Here is a 27,006-nt window from a genome sequence, read left to right as displayed (position 1 = left end):
TTGCTTTTGCACTCTATACCTCTATTTAGAAAGCCAAGGATCTGACATTCATTTTTTTTATCCTGCCACCTTCATAGCCCCCCTCGCTGCCGCCTCCCCCCCCCCCCCCCCACCCCCCCGGCCAGGTCTCTCTGTTCCTGTACCTTGTTATGTTTCATACCCCAAGCATAAAGAAACTAGTGTGTGTAGGTTTTATTCAGATGGCTGCCTGGTTCTATCTTAGTTTCACTTTTGGAACCACATCCCCTCAGGGCTGACACAGCGTAGGGAGTAGTCTTACAAACACAGCACACCTCCCATAAAATTGTACCATTTAAATCATATCACCACTCCTCATTCTTCCTACTAAACCGTATCACTTCACAAATCTAAATTAAATTTCATCTGCCATGTATTTGTGCATTTTACAAGTCTATGTCTCCCTGAAGTCTGTTACTTATCTCCTCACTGTTTACTACATTTCCGAGTTTTGTGTCATCTGCAAACTTTGAAATTACGCCTGGATACCCAAGTCCAGGCCATTAATATATATCAAAAGGAGCAGTAATCCTCATACTGAGACCTAAGTTACGCCATGGTATACTTCCCTTACTTTCCGTCCCTCAGCCAATTTTGTAACCATGCTATCACTGTCCCTTTAATCCAGTGGGCTTCAATTTTGCTAACAAGTCTCTGGTTGGTGTGCTTTATTCTGGGGGATAAATAGAGTATGGAATTGGCTGCTTTTCAGTAGGTGGGAAAATTTATTGATATTCTGTGACCTGTGGAGAAGTGGGACTGAATTGTTTTATTTTTTTTATTTTATTTTATTTTAGAGATACGGCACTGAAACAGGCCCTTCGGCCCACCGAGTCTGTGCTGACCAACAACCACCCATTTATACCCATTAACAGTGTACTCCTCTTGCCTCGGTCATAACATATTAATTGGGGGCTCTTGTCGAGATCATATCCAATGCCAATAACGTTAATTGTAAGGGGAGAAAATAAAAGAACCAGGTTTCTTGTGGAATAGGGTAAAGTCTACACCAGCGGAATGATATTAGCAGTTGCTGCAGATTCTCTGGGAAAGGAGAATGTGTCCCTTAGTGACTTGGAAACTTTAACTAAGGTTAAACTAAAAGATTTGGCAGCACAACTGGGGTTAGAATTGAAATCAGGTGCTACAAAAGCAGATGTAATAGCCCAACATTTGAAATTCGAAGAAGAAGATTGTGTGACTTTGGAACACTCTGCCTCAGAAGAAGGTGAAGGTGGGGTCATTGAATATTTTAAAGATTGAGGTAGATAGTTTCTTGTTGGGCAAGGGAATCAAAGATTATTGGGGGTAGATGGGAGTGAGACACAAACAGATCAGCCACAATCTTATTGAATGGCGGAGCAGGCCCGAGGGGTCGAATGGCCTACTTCTGCTCCTAATTCATATGTTTGTTTGTAAGTTTATTATATAATGCATTATCAAATGTCTTTTGAAACTCCATATACACATTTACCATACTATCTTCATCAACCCTCTCCATTTCTTCATCAAACAATTCAGTGAAGTTAGTCAAACATAATTTACCTTTAACAAATCCATGCTGACCTTTCATTTACTAACTCATACTTTTCCAATTGCCAATTAATTTTGTCTGGATTATTATCTCTAAAAGTTTCCCCACCAGCGGCATTAGGTTGACTGGCCTATAATTGCTGGATTTATTCCTGTCCTCATTTTTAAACTGGGGTGTGACATTTACAATCCTCCAGTCCTCTGGCACCTCCTCTATAAGGAGGATTGGAAGATTGTGGCCAGAGCCTCTACAATTTCCACCCTTACTTCCTTCAGTAACCTAGAATATATCTCATCTGGACTGGGTGACTTTTCCATTTTGAGTACTGCCAACCTTTTAAGTCCCTCTCTTTATCTGTTGAAATCCTATCCAATATTGTGACCATCTTCTCCTTTGCTGCAACATTGGCAACATCCTCATTTCTAGTGAAGACGGATGAAAAGTACTCTTTAATACCTCAGCCATACCCTCTGTCTCCACAGGAAATCACTTTTTTATTTTCTAATCGTGTCCACCCTTCCTTTTGTCTATCCTTTGTCTATCCTTTTTCTATTTATATGGTTATAAAAGACTTCTGGGTTCCCTTTTATGTTAGCACTAATCTGTTCTCATATTCTCTTTTTTCTCCTCTTACTCCATGTTTCAGATACCCTCTGTACTTTCTGTAAACAGTTTGGTTCTGCATTATACAAAGAACCTCACATTGTCATAAACCACTTTTTTGTTACATTTTGATCCTTATATCTTTAGTCCTCTTGGGAGCTCTAGCTTTGGATGCCCTTCCTTTCCCAATTGTCTCAGCAAAGTTAGAATTCATGAAATAAAAGGGACAGTAGCAGCATGGATACGAAATTGGCTCCATGAAAGGAAGCAGAGAGTAGTTGTTGTTATAGAATGACCTTAAGAGCGGACCACATTAAGAGCTGTAAGTGAAGGTCACAGGAGGAAGTGATGTTGCATCACACATGACGAGGAGTTGTGAGTGTAGCCCGACAGAGTGACATGTGTTAGATGTGGCTCGTGCAGTTTATATATTATGTTTATATATGTTCTAATTTAAAGTATAATAAAAACCCAAGTATTACTTGTAGTCCTAAAAGTCTTACAATAGATCATACACCAAAGGAACAAGTAATAGTATATGGTGGCAGCAGTGGGATATATTTTTTTGAAGATCGCCAAATATTACATTGTGGAAAAGTTTGATTTTTGTTCTGAAGAACATACCAAGAGAGAACAAAGAAGAGCAGGTTGCTTACCTGGAGTGGCTGAAGATCCTGGAGAGCAGTTGGCAGGAGACCCCACAACAGTGCAGCGAGCTAGACCACAGATAGGACCCCGGAAGGTGTTGAAACTCTGTGAGTACAGTAGGGAATTTGCCAGATGATTGGAGATTTCAATTAATTTGATAGTACAGCCATTACAGTTTTAATTTTCCCTTTTTTTTGCTTTGTGGGCGGGGCCTAAGCCAAAAAGGGAGGAAAGAACTAAACAGCGCCACTGGAGATCCACAGCACAGTGAGAAAGCCTGACTGTTGCAGCTGTCGGTACTGTAAGCTGCAGCTAGCTGTAGAAAAAAAAACTCTCCCAGTTTTAAAAAAACTCCATTTAAATAAACAAACCAGCCTGTGTAAACAATGCAGTCTCACAGTTAAAAAAGAATGAGCTGTGCAAACAGAAAGCAGCTGTTGTGTCTCACTCTTAAAGGGGCAGGCCTACAGAAAACAAATCTGTCTAAACAAGAAAAAAAGGAATGTGCCTGTAAAAGAGAAAACCTGTAAAAAATCCTACATCTATAAAAAAGCAGGATCATTTAAGACAATGGCTTTCAGATATCCAGCTATAGATTGGAAGGCATTGGACATAGCGTCTGAATGTAAACTGTTTCGACATTGAATGGAACTGTGTTTTTGGATCAAGGATGAGTGAACCAAAGAAACAACTTACCAAAATTAAGATCGTACTGGGCAACTAGGGCCTGCAATGGATCAATACAATAGGATTGTCAGCTGAGGATCAGAAGGACCCGAGCAAGCTATGGACATTCCTGGAGCAGCAACTGAAGGTAAAGGTTAATTTCTGCTTATGAGCTACCGGCAAAGGCAAGATGACCAGTTTGTTGCAAACTGCTGAGGCAAAGCTCAAGACTGCGACTTTGCACATATTAAATCGTCAGATCGGGTTACTTTTTTTAAATTTCCAAAATATACTTTATTCATAAAAATCTGTAAAAATTACATTGCCAAACAGTTTCAAACAGCACCAAAAAATACAAACATTGCCAGGGAGATCAGTTTCCTTCAATACTATCAAGAGTTTCTTCACAACCCTTCCATTTCACAATTGTCATGCCAATTACAGTTTTACATTTACAGCAAATGAAAATATTAACGATACAGTTCGAGGGGTTTCCCATGGATCCAGCCCCTCAGTTCAGCTTGGTGGGGGGACCTTACACTGTGGTCTTTCCCCATTGAGCCTTTGCTGCGGCTGCCCCAAGCTTTAGTGTGTCCCTCAGCACGTAGTCCTGGACCTTGGAATGTGCCAGTCTGCAACAGTCTGCAAGTGGACAACTCTTTGCGCTGGAAGACCAGCAAGTTTCGGGCAGACCAAAGGGCGTCTTTCACCGAATTGATAGTCCTCCAGCAGCAGTTGATGTTTGTCTTGGTGTGCGTCCCTGGGAACAGCCCGTAGAGCACAGACTCCTGTGTTACAGAGCTGCTTGGGATGAACCTCGACAAAAACCACTGCATCGCTTTCCACACCTGCTTTGCAAGTGTTTTCCCGCATAAACTGCTCCACGAAGGATAGGTGGTACGGCACGGCCCAACTGCATGGAGCGTTCCACGGCAATGTGACCAGGCCCATCCTTCGCAACACCAGGGACAGATAGAACCTCAGCACGTAGTGACACTTGGAGTTTGCGTACTGGAGATCTACACACAGCTTGATGCAGCCGCACACGAAGGTGGTCATCAGGATGAGGGCCACGTTGGGTACATTTTTCCCGCCCTTGTCCAGAGATTTGAACATCGTGTCCTTCCGGACCCGGTCCATTTTAGATCCCCAGATGAAGCGGAAAATGGCTGGGGTGACCGCCACAGCGCAGGAGTGGGGTATGGGCCAGACCTGCGCCACGTACAATAACAACGTGAGTGCCGCGCACCTGATGACCAGGTTCTTGCCCACAATGGAGAGAGATCACTGCCCTCACATGCCCAACGTTTGTCGTACCTTGGCTACTTGCTCCTCCCAGGTTTTGGTGCACGCCCCGGCCCTTCCGAACCATATCCCCAGCACCTTCAGGTAATCTGACCTGACGGTGAAGGGGACAAAGGATCAGTCAGCCCAGTTCCCAAAGAACATGGCCTCGCTCTTGCTGTGGTTAACTTTGGCTCCCGAGGCCAGTTCGAACTGGTCGCAGATGCTCATCAGTCTGCGCACGGACAGCGGATCCGAGCAGAAGACGGCGACGTCATCCATGTACAGGGAGGTTTTAACCTGAGTGCCTCTGCTGCCTGGGATTGTCACCCCTCTTATGCTCGCATCCTTCCTAATAGACTCAGCAAAGGGTTCAATACAGCAAACAAACAAGGGTTACAGAGCTAGTAATCGCATCTACCCCAATAGAGGCCTTTCAAAAAGACCTGCTAGAAAAGAAGAAAGGGCACACCACAGATACACTTCTTAATGATGGAAGGAAATTTAAAGCCATCGTGGCTGGTTGCCAACAGTTACAAGCATTGGGGGCAGCTATGACAATTGGCATGGTAACCAAGGATACTGAGATTGAGAATGTCCGCAAGATCGACCTGATGAGATTTGGAGCCCACAAATGCGAGCAACTAAGAGATGAGATGGCACATGACCCTACCCTATCATTATGTGGAAGATGATTATGGAAGGATGGCCTGACACCATACAGGAAGTAACCAAACGTCTACATGTCTACGCTGTTTCTGGCTGTATCGAGACGAGCTCGGTATATCACAAGGGGCGATTTTCAAAGATAAACAAGTCCTGATACCCGAAGCTCTGCATTCTGATAGCCTAGCACAACTGCATCAAGGGCATTTAGGAATAATGTGCACCAGATGCTTTGTTAGAGAGACGTTCTGCTGGTCAAGAAACAACAGTGCTGTTGAGATGGTGGTGAAATCCTGTGAGGCATGTCAAAGTTGTCAGCCGAATCAACAGAAGGAACCCTCGATCCCACGTGAAACACCTTCACATCCATGGGCAAAGATTGGCACAGATTTATTTTATGTTCAAGTTAATGATTTTCTCCTTGTTATGATTACTTCACCGAGTTCCTGATCATCAGGTAGCTACGAGATATGTCAAGTACAGTGGTTGCTGATACAGTCAGTTCTCTGTTCAGCCTATTTGATGTCATGGAAGACATTATCTCCAATAATGGGCCACAATATGCAGGAAGGCTATTCCAAGACATGTGTGCCAGGCGGGGATACCATCATGTGACATTGTCGCCCATTATGCAAAGTCCAACGGCATGGCTGAACGCATGGTGCGCATCATCAAAATGCTAATTTTAAATTGTAGGCAGACAGGACAAGATCTCAATGTTGTAATGCTGCACCCTCCGAGCTACTCCATCAGACATGGGCTTACCATCACTTGCAGAGTTGATGTTTGGAAGGCAGATAAGAACTGCCCTGCCCAGTCATCATCTCTGTCAGTTTTCCACAGTAAAGGATATACTTCTGTCTAAACAAGGGAAGATGAAGGCATCGCACAACAGGCAAGCAAGACCAGAATTAGCTCAATTCCAAATAAGACAGAAGTTCAAAGTCCTCAATCATGTGTTGGGAACTTGGTATCCTGCACAGGTTGCGAGGATATGTGACTAGCCCAGATCATATGAGGTCCAGATGTCCAATGGTGCGATTCTCAGACGGAACCAAAGTCAACTCGGAGAGCTGTACGACAACACTACATGCGACAACCCTGTGGCATTCAAAAACAAAGTCTGAAAATTAACCTACAGAGGCTATGAGCACAGAGGAAGGACAAACCAACCAGAGCTCCGAGTCATCAAGACGAGCTCAGTTCTGGGAAGAGGTTTATGATAACAAGACCAGGATGAATAAGCAAACCTCCTCTAAGTTTTAGAGAGTGTTGAACTTACTTGTAAATAACATTTTGTTTTATTCATCATTGTATATTGTGCATGTGTTTTTATCTTTGGAAAAAAGGGGAATGTTGTGGGATGACCTTAAGAGCAGACCACCTTAAGAGCAGACCACCTTAAGAGCTGCAGGTGAAGGCCACTGGAGGAAGTGATATCATAACACACGTGACCAGGGAGCTGTGCGTGTCGCACAACAGAGTGAGATGTGTTTAGATGTGGCTCGTGTAGTAACTGTTTGTATATATATGTTCTAGTTTAAAGTATAATAAAAACCCACATTTTCTTTGGATATTACTTGTAGTCCTGTGAGTCGTACAATAGATCACACACCAAAGGAACAAGTAATATTACAGTTGTGAACGGTTGTTTTTCAGACTGGAGGAAGTGATATAATTGGGTCAATATTGGCACCCCTGCTTTTCTTGATATACATTAATGACCTACACTTGGGTATACAGGGCACAATTTCGAAATTTGCAGATGATAGAAAACTTGGAAGTATTGTGAACTATTAGGAGGATAGTAATAGACTTCAAGAGGACGTAGGTTGATGGAAAGGGCAGACAAGTGGCAGATGAAATTTAATGTAGAAAAGTGTCAAGTGATTCATTTTGGTAGGAAGAATGAGGAGAGGCAGGATAAATTAAAAGATACATTTCTAAAGGGGGTGCAGAAGCAGAGGGACCTGGAGGTGTACAAATTATTGAAGCTTGCAGGGCAGGTTGAGAAAGCAGTTAATAAAGCATATGGGATCCTGTGCTTCATAAATAAGGGCATAGAGTACAAAAACAGTAAAATTCTGATTAACCTGTATAAAACATTGGTTTGGCCTCAACTTAATTATTGTGTTTAGTTCTGGGCACCCTGCTTTTGGAAGAATGTGAAGGCATTAGAGAGGGTGCAAAAGATTCATGAGAATGGTTCCAGGGATGAGGAACTATAGTTACGTGGATAAGTTGGTGAATCTGGGTCTGCTCTCCTTAGAGAAGAGAAGATTAAGAAGAGACTTGATAGAGGCGTTCAAAATCATGAGGGGTCTGAACAAAGTAGATAAAAAGAAAACTGTTCCCATTGGTCGAAGGATCCAGAACCAGAGGACACCAAATTAATGTGATTGGCAAAAGAAACAAAAGCGACATGAGGAAAACCTTTTTATGCAGTGAATGGTTAGGATCTGGAATGCAGTGGAGGCACATTCAATTGAGGTCTTCAAAATAGAACTGAATAATTATCCGCAGAGAAAAAAATTGCAAGGCTACAGAGAAAAGGCACAGGAGTGGGATTCGGCAAGTTGTTCTTGCAGAGAGTCAGCATAGCCACGATAGGATGAATGGCCTCCTTCTATGCTGTAACCATTCTATGATTCACTGATTGTGGGAATGTGTGTTCCTGAACATCTCCTGCTTGAGTGTTTTCCATTGTTCGATTACTGTCCTGTCCATGAATTTTTGATTTCAATCCACCTGCACCAGATCATTTTTCAACTCGCTGAAGTTAGCTCTTCTCCTGTTAAGTATTTTTAAGCTTGATTGTTCCCTGTCCTTTTCCATAACTTTTCCAAACCTGATTGTATTATGATCACTATTCCCCAAATACTCCCTCAATGATGCACCTACACTGGCCGTACTTCATACCCCAGAACTAGATGCAGCACTGTGTCTTTCCTCATTGGGCTGGAAACGCACTGATCAAGGGGCTTCTCTTTTAGATATTTCAGGAGTTTCTCCCCTTCTTAGCACTTTACATTGTTCCTGCCCAAGCCTATAGGATAATTGAAGTAGCTGATTATCATTACGCTATAGTACTTGCATCTTTCTGTAATTTCCTGACCTCCTGTGTTGGTCTTTTTTGCTGTATCAGTTTGATCTGGAGTGGAGATGGAGGAGAAGCTGCTGGGTTTACCTGCGAGTAGTTTTGCACCCAGTTGCACCCAGCAATTTCCGATGTGAGACTATCAAGGGAGGTAGATTCCAGGGCAGATGAGGTTGCTTAACGGACACCAATCATTCAGTGTAAAGGAGTATTGCTTTAGTAACAAGTATTTCTTTTTTTTTAAATTCATGCATGGGTGTGGGTGTGGCTGGCTAGGCCAGCATTTATTGCCCATCCCTAATTACCCTTGAGAAGGTGGTGGTGAGCTCCCTTCTTAAACTGCTGCAGTCCATATGGGGTCGGTACACCCACAGTGCTGTTAGGAAGGAAGTTGCAGGATTTTGACGCAGCGATAGTGAAGGAACAGCGATATAGTTCCAAGTCAGGATTGTGTGTAACTTGGAGAGGAACTTGCAGGTGGTGGTGTTCCCATGCATTTGCTGCCCTTGTTCTTCTAGTTGGTAGAGGTCGCGGGTTTGGAAGGTGCTGTCTAAGGAGCCTTGGTGCGTTGCTGCAGTGCATCTTATAGATGGTACACACAGCTGCCACTGTGCGTCGGTGGTGGAGGGAGTGAATGTTTTTAAATGGGGTGCCAATCAAGCGGGCTGCTTTGTCCTGGATGGTGTTGAGCTTCTTGAGTGTTGTTGGAGCTGCACCCATCCAGGCAAGTGGAGAGTATTCCATCACACTCCTGACTTGTGCCTTGTAGATGGTGGACAGGCTTTGGGGAGTCAGGAGATGAGTTACTCACCGCAGGATTCCTAGCCTCTGACCTGCCCTTGCAGCCACGGTATTTATATGGCTACTCCAGTTCAGTTTCTGGTCAATGGTAGCCCCTAGGATGTTGATAGTGGGGGATTCAACGATGGTAATGCCATTGAATGTCAAGGGGAGATGGTTAGATTGTCTCTTGTTGGAGATGGTCATTGCCTGGCATTTGTGTGGCACGAATGTTACTTGCCACTTATCAGCCCAAAGCCTGGATACTGTCCAAGTCTTGCTGCATTTCTACACGGACTGCTTCAGTATCTGAGGAGTCATGAATGGTGCTGAACATTGTGCAATCATCAGCGAACATCCCCACTTCTGGTATTATGGTTGAAGGAAGGTCATTGATGAAGCAGCTGAAGATGGTTGGGCCTAGGACACTAGCCTGAGGATCTCCTGCAGTGATGTCCTGGAGCTCAGATGATTGACCTCCAACAACCACAACCATCTTCCTTTGCACTAGGTATGACTCCAACCAGCGGAATGTTTCACCCCTGATTCCCAGTGACCTCAATTTTGCTAGGGCTCCTTGATGCCATACTCGGTCAAATGCTGCCTTGATGTCAAGGGCAGTCACTCTCACCTCACCTCTTGAGTTCAGCTCTTTTGTCCATGTTTGAACCAAGGCTGTAATGAGGTCAGGAGCTGAGCGGCCCTGGCGGAACCCAAACTGAGCAGGTTATTGCTAAGCAAGTGCCGCTTGATGGCACTATTGATGACACCTTCCATCACTTTACTGATGATTGAGAGTAGGCTGATGGGGCGATAATTAGCCGGGTTGGACTTGTCCTGCTTTTTGTGTACAGGACGTACCTGGGCAATTTTCCACATTGCAGGGTAGATACCAGTGTTGTACCTGTACTGGAACAGCTTGACTAGGGGCGCGGCAAGTTCTGGAGCACAGGTCTTCAGTACTATTGCCGGAATATTGTCAGGGCCCATAGCCTTTGCAGTATCCAGTGCCTTCACTCGTTTCTTGGTATCACGCAGAGTGAATCGAATTGGCTGAAGACTGGCATCCGTGATGCTGGGAACTTAAAGAGGAGGCCGAGATGGATCATCAACTTGGCACTTCTGGCTGAAGATTGTTGCAAATGCTTCAGCCTTATCTTTCACACTGATGTGCTGGGGCTCCCCCATCATTGAGGATGGGGATGTTTGTGGAGCCATCTCCTCCAGTTAGTTGTTTAATTGTCCACCACCATTCACGGCTGGATGTGGCAGGACTGCAGAGCTTAGATCTGATCCGTTAGTTAAGGGATCGCTTAGCTCTGTCTGTCGCATGCGGCTTACGCAGTTTGGCACGCAGATAGTCCTGTGTTGTAGCTTCACCAGGTTGACACCTCATTTTGAGGCATGCCTGGTGCTGCTCCTGGCATGCCCTCCTGAACTCTTCATTGAACCAGGGTTGGTCTCCTGGCTTGATGGTAATGGTAGAGTGGAGGATATCCCGGGCCATTAGGTTACAGATTGTGGTTGAGTACAATTCTGCTGCTGCTGATGGCCCACAGCGCCTCATGGATGCCCAGTTTTGCATTGTTAGATCTGTTCGAAATCTATCCCATTTAGCACGGTGGTAGTGCCACACAACACGAAGGAGGATATCCTCAATGTGAAGGCGGGACTTCATCTCCACAAGGACTGTGCGATGGTCACTCCTACCAATACTGTCATGGACAGATGCATCTGCGGCAGGCAGATTGGTGAGGACGAGATCAAGTAATGTTTCCCCTCTTGTCGGTTCCCTCACCACCTGCCGCATACCCAGTCTAGCAGATATGTCCTTTAGGACTCGGCCAGCTCGGTCAGTAGTGGTGCTACCAAGCCACTCTTGGTGATGGACATTGAAGTCCCCCATCCAGAGTACATTCTGTGCCCTTGCCACCCTCAGTGCTTCCTCCAAGTGCTGTTCAACATGGAGAAGTACTGACTCATCAGCTGAGGGAGGGCGGTAGATGGTAATCAGCAGGAGGTTTCCTTGTCCATATTTGACCTGATGCCATGAGGCTTTTAATCCATTTTATATATACAGATTTTTTTTTACTTCATTCTTGGGATATGGGTGTCACTAGCCAGACCAGCATATCTTGCCAATCCCCTGTTGCCCACTGAGAAGGTGATGATGAGCTGCCTTCTTCTTGAACCACTGCAGTCCATGTGGTGAAGGTGCTCCCACAGTCATGTTAGGGAAGGAGTTACAGGATTTGCACTCAGTGATGATGAAGGAACAGTGATATCTGTACAAGTTAAAAACAACTTGTATTTATGTAGTGCCTTTAATGTAATAAAATGTTCCAAGGCTGTTCACAGGAGTGTTATAAAGAAAAATTTGACACTGAACCACATATGGTGATATTCTGGTAGATGACCAAAAGATTGATCAAAGAGGTGGGTTTTAAGAAGTGTCTAAAGCATGGAATTTGAGGTGGAGAGGGAGGGATTTCCAAAGCTTATGGCCTTGGCAGCTGAAGGCATGGTCACCAGAGGTGGAGCAATAAAAATCGGGGATGCTCAAGATGCCAGAATTAGATGATACCTGATCTCTTGGAGGGTTGTTGGGCTGGAGGAGATTATAGATATAGTTGGGGGGGGAGTGAGTGGTATGGTTCTATCATGTTACTGAGGTGGAAATAGGCGGTCTGAGTGATAGTGCCAATATGCAGCTGGAAGCTCATCTCGGGGTCAAATGTGACACCAAGTTTATGAATGGTCTGGTTTAGCCTCAGACAGTTGACAGGGAGAGGGATGGAGTCGGTGGCTAGGGAGTGGAGTTTGTAGCAGAAACTGAAGACAATGGCCTCCCAATATTTAATTGGAGGAAATTTCTGTTCATCCAGTACTGAATGTCAGGCAAGTTAGGATGGTGTATGACTTGGCCATGTAGTTGATAGTGAAGAGGATAGCTGTAGACTCCAGAATTATATCAATGGTTTGGTTGAGTGGGCAGAAAAGTGACAAATGGAATTCAATCTGGAGAAGTATGAGGGGAGGGCAAACAAAGCAAGGGAATACACATTAAACAGGAGGATACTGAGAGGGATAGAACAAATGAGAGACCTTGGAGTGCATGTCCACAGGTCGCTGAAGGTGGCAGGACAGGTAGATAGAGTGGTGAAGAAGGCATATGGAATGCTTTCCTATATTGGCTAAGGTATAGAACAAAAAGGCATGGATGTTATGCTAATGAAGGGTCACTGACCTGAAACATTAACTCTGCTTCTCTCTCCACAGATGCTGCCAGTCCTGCTGAGTATTTCCAACATTTCTTGTTTTTATTTCAGTTTTCCAGCATCTGCAGTATTTTGCTTTTATTTATGTAATGCTGGAACTGTATCAAATGCTGGTTCGGCCACAGCTGGAGTATTGCGTACAGTTCTGGTCACCACATTACAGGAAGGACATAATTGCTTTGGAGAGAGTACAGAGGAGATTTACAAGAATGTTGCCAGGGCTTCAAAGTTGCAGCAATGAGGAAAGATTGGATTGACTAGGATTGTTTTCCTTAGAACAGAGGAGGCTGAGGGGGTGACTTGATTGAGGTGTAAAAAATTATGAGAGGCCTAGATAGAGTAGACAGGAAGGACCTGTTTCCCTTAGCAGAGAGGTCAATTACCAGGGGGCACAGATTTAAGATGATTGGTAGAAGGATTAGAGGGGACATGAGGAAAATCATTTTCACCCAGAGAGTGGTGAGTGTCTGGAATTCACTGCCAGTAACAGTGCTAGAGGCAGAAACCCTCAACTCATTTAAAAGATACCTGGACCTATACCTGAAGTGCTATAACCTGCAAGGCTACGGACTAGGTGCTGGAAAGTGGGATTAGATTGGGCAGCTAGTTTTTTCAACTGGCACAGACACGATGGGCTGAATGGCCTCCTTCAGTGTTGTAACTTTTCTATGATTCTATGGTTCCTGCTGCTCTACCTCTTTCCAGCTATTTATTTTTTTTAATTTTTTTTTTATTTATTTAGAGATACAGCACTGAAACAGGCCCTTCAGCCCACTGAGTCTGTGCCGACCATCAACCACCCATTTATACTAATCCTACACTAATCCCATATTCCTACCACATCCCCAGCTGTCCCTATATTTCCCTACCACCTACCTACACTAGTGACAATTTATAATGGCCAATTTACCTATCAACCTGCAAGTCTTTGGCATGTGGGAGGAAACCGGAGCACCTGGAGGAAACCCACGCAGACACAGGGAGAACCCAGAATTGAACCTGGGTCGCTGGAGCTGTGAGGCTGCGGTGCTAACCACTGCGCCACTGTGCCGCCCTATATTTGGTGGCCTATAGTAGCGTAATAGCTTCTCTATTGTTCCTTAATTCTAATCAAATGGAATACTTTTGACCCTTCAACTACATCATTCCTTTCCAGTGCTATATTAATTTCTTTGATCAATACTGCCATTAATCTTTCTTCCCTTCCCCGTCTTTTCTGAATATATGTATTCAGGAATATTAAGTTCCCAATCCTCGTCTTCCTTGAGTCTTCTTTGGCTGCCTAGTCTCGAGAGACAATGGGTAAGCGCCTGGAGTGGTTTGTGAAGCAGCGCCTGGAGTGGCTATAAAGGCCAATTCCAAAGTGACAGACTCTTCCACAGGCGCTGCAGATAAAATTGGTTGTCAGGGCTGTTACACAGTTGGCTCTCCCCTTGCGCTTCTGACTTTTTTCCTGCCAACAGCTAAGTCTCTTCGATTGCCACTCTTTAGCCCCCCCCCCCCCACTTTATGGCTGTCCGCCAACTCTGGCGATCACTGGCAACTGACTCCCACGACTTGTGACCAATGTCACAGGACTTCATGTCGCATTTGCAGACGTCTTTAAAGCGGAGATATGGACAGCCTGATACCAGTGACGAGCTCACTGTACAATGTGTCCTTGGGGATCCTGCCATCTTCCATGCAGCTCACATGGCCAAGCCATCTCAAGTGCCGCTGGCTCAGTAGGTGCATATGCTGGGGATGTTGACCGCCTCGAGGACTTCTGTGTTGGAGATACGGTCCTACCACCTGATACCAAAGATTCTCCAGAGGCAGCAAAGATGGAATGAATTGAGACGTCGCTCTTGGCTGACATACGTTGTCCAGGCCTTGCTGCCGTAGAGCAAGGTACTGAGGACACAGGCTTGATACACTCGGACTTTTGTGTCCTTGAGTCAGGTCTCTGTTATTGCCACTATATCACTTAATTGTACAAGATTTTGATGCTAAGCTAATAAAATTCCTTAAAGTTCATTTAGTTTTCATTTCTTATTCAAATAATAATTTGATGAAACATGAAATGTTTCAAGCAAGATAAACAGTAATCTGGAAAAAATGGATATTGTTTGATATACTGTAAAGTTAGGAATTAAACATGTAAGAAAATTAAATAATTTAGATATAACTATTATCCAATTTATCTGAAATTATGGCAGTTCCATTTTTACTGTATCATTATTTTTGTCAAATGTCAGCCACTTCCATCCAATCTGCTGGGCTGATATTTTTCATCATGTTAGAACCTGCTTGCACAGCTCATTACATTTTATCATTTGAGTTTTCTTTTCTTGCAGTCAATAACTTAATTATGAAGTCTAGCTAGATTATTTTGATAATTCTTTGTTTGAAACTTGCAGAAGAATAATGAGATTGTGGCTTGAATTTACCCACTTTGGGCCTGCTAACAATACTTTAACATCAACTTAATGTGATAGTTTTATAATAATGATTTAAACTGGTGAGCTGAGGTGTGCCATTTAAAGTTAAGTACACCTGAGAGTACATCTGAAGCATATCAAAGTGCTTGCATCTTCTTCAGGCATCAGAACTAGATTCTATGCTATGCCAAACAGATATAACAAATTGTTGCTTGTGTTTGTGTGGGTTTTTATTGCAGTATAATTACATGGTTGCGGGGAATGGATGAAAGCACATTGACAGAGGATTTATATTACACAGAAAGTAACAATTGGCAATTATATATTGGTGATTATATTAACAGAAAAATGGCAATGCAGTAGACCAAAGTATTAGTATGCTTTCATCACAAGAATAATAAACTGAGAAAAGATCAGCAAGAGAAAAAGGTGAAAGAGATTAATAAAAGCAGGAGTGAAAAGAGTTGATCAGCATTAAGCAAGGAACTATCATATCTTTAAAGGACCAGCTTGAGGATGGTAACATTGATATCAATGACTACTATGTACAGGAAGTACTTAAAGGCTATTTTCATGCAGGCTGCACTCAATCATATCAGTTTGGTTTCAGTTATACTCCTGGTTGTGTTTGATTTCTAAAATGGTCATCATCTGTAATGTACATGTATTCAACAATGTCATCCTAATTCATATCTGCTCTGCACCTGGGGAACATTCAAGAGACAAAAAAGGAGGAGAGACCTGTAATGTGAGATCTCTGCCCCTTTGATACTGCTCAAGGATTTCCTAGGCTTCGCCTGAAGGGGCACAGTCTGTCTGCAATTATAATAGTTAGAGTCACTGTAATTACACAGGAATGATGGGAAAGGCGGGCCTCTCACACCTCTTTTTCACTGGGAATCCACTCAGACAGGCATCTGAGAAAGTTGCTGGCCTGCCCTGCAACCTGCGGGCTTCCACCTCTCAGAAGGGTCTGAGTGAGCCATGCAACAAGATCAAGAGTCTAAAAGCATAAGTTGCCTTTTCCCCCACCTAGACTTATCCTTGTGGCAAGTCTGGTGAATTTAATTAGTGAATTTAATTATAGTTTCACCAGTAGAATCCTACAGTGTATTGGAGAAGATTTAGGGCAACCTGTAGCCCATTTCACATATTTTGCAGCTTTCCACATGCCAGACAATTTTGAGCTATAATATTGAAGGAAGTCAATTCCATTGTGAGTTTATTGTCATCTGGAAGAACTTTTCAAATTCTCCCCATGACCTAATTATTTACTTCATTGCCTACCTAGCATGACAATGCATTCCAATATTGTGATGATAGGGTAGTCTGACCAGCATGATCTGCCCGAATCCAATAAATGTTATAGATAAGAACCTAAGGAAATATAGAATGAGAAAAGGTTATTCAGCCCATGAAGCCAGTTGTAAAATCTGTTTGTGGACTGTGTCCAACCCATTTAATCTATTGTGGAAGTATTCTACATCTATATAAATGTAGGTTGTTATTGGTGTTTTCCCTGCTTCCAGGTAAATCAGTGAAACTCCAAAATGTTTATCTAATATACATTTATCATTTTTGACCATTTGCCTTTGCAGTTCAGCTCAGGAACATAGAATTTGATCATCTGAATCTGTATTTACCTTATAATTCCCAGCAGATTCCTAAATAGATATACTTGCAGTTATACTTATTGGGACTAATTAAAGCACTCTTAACTATTTTATCTGTCTCTTTCATTTATCCACTAGTCTTTAGGAAAAATTAATTTATTCTAATCTTAAATTTTACTTAAGACTTGCTAATTTGATGCTCAAGTCCTCTGCTTCTCCACCCTTAGTACAAGTCAAATTACCAGCTTGTATCTATATCAAGCATTCGTCTCAGATTTGAAAAAGGCCATTCATCACATAAAAGCTTATTCATCTAGCATATTAACTCGCTTATCAGTACATCCAATCGTATTTACACTCTTTTGAGTAAAGATGCTAAACAAGTTCACAGTAATTCCCGATTATTTTGATTCTTTATTCAAGAAGACTAAATGTTTAGAATAATTAAGCAATGAAGGGAAAACAATCCAGGTTATTAAAAATACAGTTGGATGCTTTGATGAGACAAATAAACTTGGTTGGAATAATTGGCCTGTTTCAAACCCTTCTCTTATGAAGTATGTCCATATTGCTCCAAACACATTTCTAACACTTTTTGAATAAAAACATTTCACTTGGAATCTGTTCATCTTACCTGTAATGAAAACAAATTCAGTTCTGTTTTTTTGTCCCTCAATGTAACCTAGGCTATTCATTCCTAAAGTCATCTTTATAACCTTTCTCCAACTCCTAGCCAAGTCATCAAGTTTTTTGAATGGCACCTAATTTTCCAAGTGTTCTATACAAGGTTACCAGAATTTGTTTCACGATATTGTCATCTTTCCTTGACAATCTTTATAATACATGATTATCTGTGTTGATAAAGGCTTCATACTGACTCGGTACATTCATTGAATATTTATCTTTTCCACCTTCACTAATAGACAGCCCTTCAGTTCATTCAGGTTTGCCATTTCCTGTTCTAATGTGTATAACTTTCTATTTATCTACATTAAAGTCCATCTGTTACTCTTCATCCCTTCTGCTTAACTGGCACAGGTTGCTCTGAATCCTATCAATCTCACTAATATTTGTCACCAGGCCACTTGGCTCTGTGTCACCACCAAGTCGTATATTAAATTAGATACATTTGTCCTTATAATTTATGAAAAGTGTGAACAGCAGTGAACCCAGAACAGATCTCTGCAGTAACCAGTGACCTCCAGCCAAAGCTTTTTTCCATTTTTAATTCCAGCAGTAGAGGAAAGAGGCCCTTAAGTGGCTAATAATTGGCCACTAAGGGCCTCAATTGGCCTCTGGGTGGGGAGGAAGTCTTCAGACTTCCCCGCCCCTGACTTAATCAGGGAGCAGCATGACCTCTGCACTCGCCCCCCCGACCCCACCCCCCCCCACCCCGCCCCCCCGACCCCCCCCCCACCCCCGACCCCCCCCCCCCCCCGAACCACCCACCCCCGACCCCCCCCCCCCGACCCCCCCCCCACCCCCGACCCCCCCACCACCTCCTGTCACAGTTCTACATGCATTAACCTTGCCAGGGCAGAAAATCACACTGTCCAAGCACCAGAGTTCTGAATGGCAGAGTCCTTAAGCTATTTAAGCAGGCTTGCAAGATTTGATTGCCTAAGCAGCTAGTTGGTCTGTTACCATTCATGCAACATTTTACTTTTAAGATCATAATGACACCAGTCACTATGGAGCTTCTGTCCAGCTGTTCTCCCCACCTTCAGCACTTCATCATCTTTGCATTCTGCATTATCCAATAACCTCATCTCAATATTGCTATACGCAGCCTTCAGACTGGACAGGATTCTGCTTTATGAGGTAGAGTTCTGGTGAGGTGAATTGCCACCCATCTCTCTGAATCCACCCTCCCCCCACCCCTCTGACAGCAAGCAAGATTTGGGAACAGAATAGAGAGAGAAGAAGCTGCTATGGAGGAAAATCCCAGCCTCTCTGTCTCTATGTGGATACTTACATGGTCTGATGGAGTCACTATCTGATGTGATATAGCTTTGCCAAGGAAGATCTTGCAAGACTTCCTTGGGTTCTGGCATCTCTGTGCAAAGAAAGCACGAAATGAGTAAATATGTAAATACCTATAGTTTAACCAGTGCTTGTAATTTTCACCACTGCTACTTAGTCACATGAATGCCCATGATAAATTCCCAATTTTAGATGCATATTACAGTATGTGTAAAAATTGGTCCTAAATAGTGGGTGGGCATTATCCTTTAACTTTGTCTTATCCACTCCTTCCAAGGTCTCAGTATTTCGAATGCCAGTCGAACTCCTTGTAAGGGGTTAGTGGACACAATCACCACCATGAGTGTATTTCTTAGTGAAAGCCAACTTCTCCTGAAAAGAGAGGAAGGCAGTAATCTCCACTGTCACTGCCTGGACTGCAATGTGGCTGATTGGATCACCCACTTTTATTGACCTCATCTGATTTTCATCCTGTTGGCTCTATAAAGGGCTGGTATTCTGCTTCACCAGGTTACCACCCAGATGACAAAGCCGAAAATTATCCTTGACAAGGTCCAGGCACAGAATTCATACTTTCAATACCGGTCTCCCATGCTTGCCATCTGTACTGAAGTATTCTCATCAGGCCAACTACCCTGAGTATTTAGGTTCTGTGCTCCGTTGCCAACTGTAAGGATTCTGGACGTGACAAAAAAAGTCAACTGTAAGATGGATTAATTCGTAACAACTTGGAAGAATTTATTAAGTATTAAAAGGTAAAACTTAACAAACCAGGAGGTAATTTACGAGTCTCTACAGGCTTTATTTTCCGTGTCAACCTAGGACGTGGATTCACTTAAATTCAAATTATTTTCTTTTGGCATGTTATGGAACAAAAGGCTGATCTGTAACTTGTGATTTTACTAACTTTAATTTGCAGAGGAGCTGCTTGGTAATTTAATCCTGTAGTGTCATGCAGGGAAACTGCAAATCCCATTGGTATATTGTATTTATAAATGATAATTTTGCAAATCCTTGTAAGATTATGATGGTGTCAACCCAGGATGATCTCAAATCTAAATTTGAACCTTAATCATAAATTATGACCCAATTACAACAACCTGGAGTGCAGATGGGCCTATCTTGTTGAAGAAACTAGCAGTTTATAGCCATAAAGCAAACAATTTACAAATTATAGTTAACTTGTTCTGCATACCTGACAAATTATAAAATTATTACACCAAAACTTAGCACACCTTCCAGTTTAGCAGAATTCTGCCCATTGTGTTGGCTGGAGGCCAACCTCATTTATCTTCTGCCTGCTCCACTCACCTCACTGACCCTTGGACTGTGCTGTCAGGTCAAGAATCATCATTCCGCTCCTGCATTTCACCACAGAATGTCCTTTGGGTTACAAGCAAACAAGGCCTGTGCTATCCATAATTGTGATGATTGTATTGCTATTCTGTCTTTGAGAGAAATTTGGCTCAAGGGTGGTGACACTTTACACCTTACAGTAGCCTCTCCACCTAGCTGTACTTTTCATAACCTGCCTTGCCTGAACTCCCACAGTACTGCATTCATCCTTATCACCTTGATCTTTCCCCTTACTCTCCTCCTTCAACTTCCTTATCGTTTTCCTTTATTTTCACCTCTCCTTTAAAAAAAATTATTGCATTTATATAATGTCTATCACGACCTCAGGACATTCTGAAGCACTTTACAGCCAAGGCAGTATTTTTTTGAAGTGTTCTCATTGTTGTATTGTAGGAAAGGCAGCGGCCATTTGTGGACAGCAAGGTTCCACTAACAGCAATGTGATAATTACCAGAAGATCTGTTTAATGATGCTGACAACTGTTGACCAGAAAACAAGGATGAACCCACATGCTCTTCCTTGAAACAGGAACATAGGAACAGGAATAGGCCATTTAACCCCTTGAGTCTGTTCCAACATTCAATGAGATCGTGGCTGATCTGTGCCCTAACTCCATATAACTGCCTTTGCACCTTGTCCCTCAATAACTTTTGCTAACAGAAATCTATCAATTTAAAATTAACAATTGATCCAGCATCAATTACTGTTTGTGGAAGAAAGTTCCAAATTTTGCATGTAGAAATGTTTCCCAATTTCACTCCTGAGAGGCCTGGCTCTAATTTTCAGGCTATGTCTCCTGTTCCTAGACTCTCCAACCAAGAGAAATATTAAATCTCTATCTACTCTCACCACCACTTTCGCAAGGGCAATTAGGGATGGGCAATAAATGCTGGCCTAGCCAGTGACGCCCACATTCCATGAACAAAGAAAATCGGTTCCTTTTAATTTATATCAAATGGCCCCTTAAACTTCCAAATTCTAGGGAATGCATATATAGTTTGTATAATCTATCCTCGCAATTTAATTCTTGCAGTCCAAGTACCATTCTAGTCAATCTACACTGCACTCCCTCCAAGGCCAATATATCCTTTCTAAGGTGTGGTGCCCAGAACAGCTCACAGTACTCCAGGTGGGGTCTAACCAGGGCTTTGTATAGCTGTAGCATGGCTTCTAACCCTTATTCTAGCCTGCTAGATATAAAGGCTAGTATTCCATTAGCCTTTCTGATTATTTTTATATCAGTTCATGACTTTTCAATGATCTCTGTACATGGACACCTAAGTCTCTTTGGACCTCCACTGTTTCTAGCTTTTCTTCATGTAGAAAGTGCTCTGATCTATCCTTTTTAGGTCCAAAGTGGATAATCTCACACGCCTATATTGAAATCCATTTGCCAGTTTTGCCCATTCACTTAATCTATTAATATCTCTTTATAATTTTATGCTTGCATCTACACTGCTTACAATGCAGCTTACCTTTGTCATCTCCAAATTTGTATATGTGGCTTTCTATCCTGTCTTCTAAGTCATTAATAAATAGTCGTTTGGTAGTACAGAACTTGAGTATTGCTGAAAATAGAGACATGTTGTCGAAGCTTTTTGTCTTGCACTCATCAGGACAATACGCAAGAATAACCAATGTATGGGAAAATAACAGCTTATACTGTATGAGAAGAGCTTGCTGATTGGTTAGCAAGTGGACTCTGGTAGAGGCGTTGCCATGGAGAATGCACCAGTTTATGGTGACTGACAGTTAACTGCCAAGCTTTGTTTGAAATTTAAACAAGGTATCTTGACTCTGATTGGTCAAGGCATTGCCCTAAGGAATGAACCAACGAATGGCTGTCACTTATTTCGTTTAGCTGAAATAGACGCAATGTTTGCACATATTCTTTCTGTCTACAAAGAATAGGGCGCTGTGTTCAAATTCTCATACTGAAACTTGTGTTCTTTGGATTTTTAGTCTAAGGCTGTGGATTACTTGTCCAGTAACATAACCACTACGTTACCGTACCCACTAAAACTCAGTCTACAAAACTCACGGTTTGGGTTTTGCTCTTTTTACGAATTGATAGCTATCCACAGACTCTGTTAACACTGTGCATTTAGGTACTTCGTAGGTGTGAAATGGAGCTGCTGCAACTAATTATTTAAGAACAAGTAACATTCGCATCACACATGTGCCAGACAATGACCATCACAAACAAGAGAGAATCTAACTATCTCTCCTTGACATTCAATAGCATTATCATCACTGAATCCCCCACTATCAACATCCTGGGGGTTACCATTGACCAGAAACTGAACTGGACCAGCCCCATAAATGCTGTGGCTACAAAAGTAGTTCAGAGGTAAGGAATTCTGCAGGGAGTAACTCACCACCTGTCTCCCCAGTGCCTGTCCACCATCTACAAGGCACAAGTCAGGAGTGTGATGGAATACTCTCTACTTTCCTGGACAGGTATAGTTCCAACAACACTCAAGAAGCTCAACACCGTCCAGGACAAAGCTGCCTCCTTGATTGGAACCCCATCCTCCACCTTCAACATTCATTCCCTTCACCACCGACGCACAGTGGCAGCAGTGTGTACCATCTGCACCTTCCAAACCCGTGACCTCTACCACCTAGAAGGACAAGGACAGCAGACATGTGGGAACACCACCACCTGCAAGTTCCCCTCCGAGCCACATACCATCCTGACTTGGAAATATATTGCCATTCCTTCACTGTCACTGGGTCAAAATCCTAGAACACCCTTCCTAACAACACTTTTGGTATACCTACATTCTAAGGACTGCAGTGGTTCAAGAAGGCAGCTCACTGCCACCTTCTCAAGGGAAATTCCGGATGGGCAATAAATGCTGGCCTAACCAGCGATGCCCATATCCCACGAATGAATAAAAAAAAAATTCAAATTGCACCATATGTTCAATTCATCGAATCATCACATATCATTCTAAACTGCCAAGCATACTCTGTACAGAGCAGGTGTCTGTTTTTGATGTAGTTAAATACAATAAGGATTAACCTGATCAACATAACCATATCAGTCTTAAAATTTAAGTTTGTAGTTGACTGCGAAAGCAGCCTTTAAACCTGCATCCACCTACCTGTTCAGGTGAACATTAAAATGCTCCTGTCAGTACTGAAGAAGAATAATGTTCTCAACATCCTTATCAACATTCCTTTCTTCATTAGAACCACCAAGAATACAGGTAATTGGCCATTCATATACTTGCTGCTTGTGGGGGACCGTGTTGCATGCTAAATGACTGCTGTATTGTTTACATAACAAAGATGACTTATGATACTGTACGAGACAACTTTGGAGCATCCTGAGAAATGTAGTAAGGTACTATATAACTGAAACATGTTTATTTTTCTGCCGTATGTAACTAACTGGGCTCAGGATGATCATTTTTGTTTTACTGTTGTCTGAAATTATTTCAGGTAGTGGTTCACAGAAATGTACTTCACAGCTTTTTTTTTCAATTATAGCAACAGCAACTATTGAGGTTCACCTGGGGCAGTTTAATTTTAAAACACAAAATTGTGTTTTTGGTCAAAGGAATTGAGATTGTCACACCAGAGCAAGCTTTAGGGGAGCACAGAAGGGGAAATGTATCTTCCTGTGTAGTGTTTTTTGTTCATTTGCAGTACTTTATCCATGGGTCGGATTTCCTGGAAGCAGTTAGCAATAATTTGTTATCAATAACCTGCACTATGTGAATCATGCTGGCTAATAATTGCTTCCAGGAAATCCAACCCATGGATATGTATTGCAAATGAACAAAAAACACTACACATTAAGATAGACCTTTGTTCCTTCCAATTCCTCTTCCTTTTTCTCATCTTTCTTCTTTGCTACTGCTGTACCTCATTCTGTTTCTTACTTCTCTATGTGTTACAAAGTTATGCCAACTGCAGTAGACCAGGATTATTTTGGACATCTTTTCTGGGCTATTGAGGAGCATTCTACCTGAACAGTCCAAACAGCAGAATCTCTACTCTAGTATCCCACTAGGAAGTCCTACTGTGATTCTAGTTAAAGCATTGTATTCACGTGCTCCTGCTGTCTGGGGATCTCTTGATCAGGCCATGAGCCATGGGTGCTGAAGCATGGCCTTGTTCACCTAGTAGACATCTGTTTAGGTGAAGGTTTGGGGAAACCATCACCTATTACCCTTCTACTATTAGATACAATCAATGTCAGGTGGTAGCAATTCAGACTATAATGATGTGATGACAGATGCATCTACCAAACTATTATGAGCTATCTAAAGCTTTTCGTGGCATAACAGCATGTAAGGATATAATTGAATGAACAATTGAATGTGAAGGTAGGATTGGGCTAGTGGGGTGGTGGGTGGGTGGCAGTGTAAAAAGAAGCACGCTATCTCCCAAGCATTGTTGGTAAGCCATTTAAATACTTTAACAGTAAGGAAGAGGTGATCATAAGATGCAGGCATGCTTAGCCTACTGCATCCTTAGAAGGCGTGAATGACACCTCTCAGCTTGCCTGACCTGTTAAGGTCAGTAAACTTCATCCTGCACTGCAGTGGCTGAGTTGGCACTGAATGCCCTGGCTCCCACCCTCCACTTTGTGGGTGGGGGAGGGGGCTGTCCCCTGTTGCTCTCAAACAGAACCTCCTTCTTTCCTGGAAGAGCACTTCCGCATTATCATCAGCAAACTACAGAGCTGCGCCCCGCAACAGACATTTCTGTTTTCTTTGTGAGTGGATATTCTCCTGCATTGCCAAAAGTCATTGTATGGATGCCAGGCCATTTAAGCTGCCACGGGCATTTACATCATGCCTGCTCCCAAATGGATAAGCTCCCATTGAGAGGCATTTGCAATGCCAAGTGCTAGCTCACCTTACACAAATGAGGCTGACTCAGAAACTAAGGTCAACATTCCTGACATGAAACTAGCAGAAAAACTGCCTCACCATACTTCCAGTGGCTTCTTCTTGAGGTTGGCAAAAATAAATTGAATACTTTGCTATGTAATGAGTACCTTCTGACAGCTGGCAGATTTGAATGACCTCAGGTGGACCCAAATAGACCCATGTAGGAGACAGGTGCCACATGTAGTTGGTGAGTCCATTTTCATAGACAAAAGGGAATCACTAACTCAAAACAAAACTATATACTGATTGAACAGGAGTAAAATATTTTGAAGCAACCCCTAAATCCATTTAATGTTTCATTGTTCAGTTTAGAACGGAACAGTCATAACTCTGCTGGTTTAATATCTCCAGGGAGTGCAAGTCACAATGTGTTTATTCTCTCTGCAGCAGATGTTCTCTAAAAAAAAAAAAATCTGGTGTATCTCAGTGCTCAAAAATAGCACTCAGTGGAAAGACTATACTGTTCTACAACATATTTGAACTGACAATATGCATGGTGAATTACATGTGTAACTAAATGGTTTTGACAGGCAATTACCTATGGGTTTTTAAAGTGCTTTTGTGCCCTGCAATGTTGCATATATTTAATATATCCTTGTTAATTTACAAACTAAGTGTGACTAAGAAAATAAAACTGCATATTTTATATTATTAGTGTGGATAACGTGATTTACTTTTAGTCATAGAGTCAGACAGCACAGAAACAGGCCTTCGGCCCATCGTGTCCATGCCGGCCATCAAGCACTTGGCCCGTAGCCTTGTATGCTATGGTGCTTCAAGTGCTCATCTAAATACTTCTTAAATGTTGTGATGGTTCCTGCCTCTATCACCCCTTCAGGCAGTGCGTTCCAGATTCCAACCACCCTCTGGGTGAAAATGTTTTTCCTCAAATCCCCTCTAAACCTCCTGCCCATTACCTTAAATCTATGCCCCCTGGTTATTGACACCTCCGCTAAGGGAAAAAGCTTCTTCCTATCTACCCTATCTTTGCCCCTCATAATTTTGTATACCTCAATCAGGTCCCACCTCAGCCTTCTCTGCTCTAAGGAAAACAACCCTAGCCTATTAAGTCTCTCTACATAGCTGAAATGCTCCAGCCCAGGCAACATCCTGGTGAATCTCCTCTGCACACTCTCCAGTGCAATCACATCCTTCCTGTAGTGTGGCGACTAGATGTTGGAACAGATCATTCATACTTTTCCTCCCAAATTGTCTAAAGATGGGGTTATGTATCATTACACATTCTAAATTGAAACTATTTGCAGTCAACTCAGAAAAGGGAAGCTGTATAAAACTGAAATAATTGGGTATATTTTCTCACTGTCACCAGTGGCACAATGTGCAGGGAATGGGGTGGAGGGGTGGACGAGTTGGCAGAGCATTCAATCACAAAGCCTCTGCCAACAGAGCATCATGAGGGTCCTTCCAGGGCTGGGGGGGTTTGAAGTGACTGGGTTGGGGGTGCATTGTGGATGGGTGAGAGAAAGGATGGAAGAGGTGTAACATAGACAGATGTAGCTCTCATATGGAATGTAAATCAGCACATGGGGAAATCCCCACAATTCTTCCTAAGGATTTGCTGGACAATACTGTAGTCAGTAAAAAGGAATTGTTGCAATGAGAACTGACAGGATGATTTAAACGTGACTGGTGATTTGGAATTCCTTTAAATTGAATCAGCAATTTAAATGAAGAAATTGTTCCAGGTCACTTTGGCAGCTCTTTTTCTGCTAGGTTATTTCTGTAGGTTTTGATAACAGAAATATTTTTGTTGCTGCAATTATAATTTAAAAGTATGAGATCATAAGAAATAGGAACAGGATTAGGCCATTCAGCCCCTCGAGCCTGCTCTGCCATTCAACAAGATCATGGCCAATCTGACTGTGGCCTTAACTCCACTTTCCTGCCTGCCCCCAATAACCCTTTTACTCCCTAACATAAAAGCAAAATACTGCAGATGCTGGAAATCTGAAAAGAAACAGAAAGTGCTGGAAATACTCAGAACTGATGAAAGTTCACAGACCTGAAACGTTAACTCTGCTTCTTGCCCAACAGATGCTGCCTGACCTGCTGAGTATTTCCAGCACTTTCTGTTTTTATACCCTTTTACTCCCTTCTCGATTAAAAAAAAATCTGTCTAACTCAGCCTT

General features: G+C 42.6%; 1 protein-coding gene across 1 annotated transcript in view; it reads left to right on the top strand.

The window, feature by feature from the left end:
• LOC137359361 (serine/threonine-protein kinase 32B-like) overlaps positions 1 to 27,006 on the top strand; it is a 353,419-nt gene that overhangs the window by 252,982 nt on the left and 73,431 nt on the right. The gene's annotated exons all lie outside the window — the stretch shown is intronic.

Source organism: Heterodontus francisci, chromosome 1 (genome assembly GCF_036365525.1).
Source record: "Heterodontus francisci isolate sHetFra1 chromosome 1, sHetFra1.hap1, whole genome shotgun sequence".
NCBI classification, from domain to species: domain Eukaryota; kingdom Metazoa; phylum Chordata; class Chondrichthyes; order Heterodontiformes; family Heterodontidae; genus Heterodontus; species Heterodontus francisci.
The sequence above is the reverse complement of the archived record's forward strand: the minus strand, read 5'-3'. Positions and strand labels throughout refer to the sequence as shown.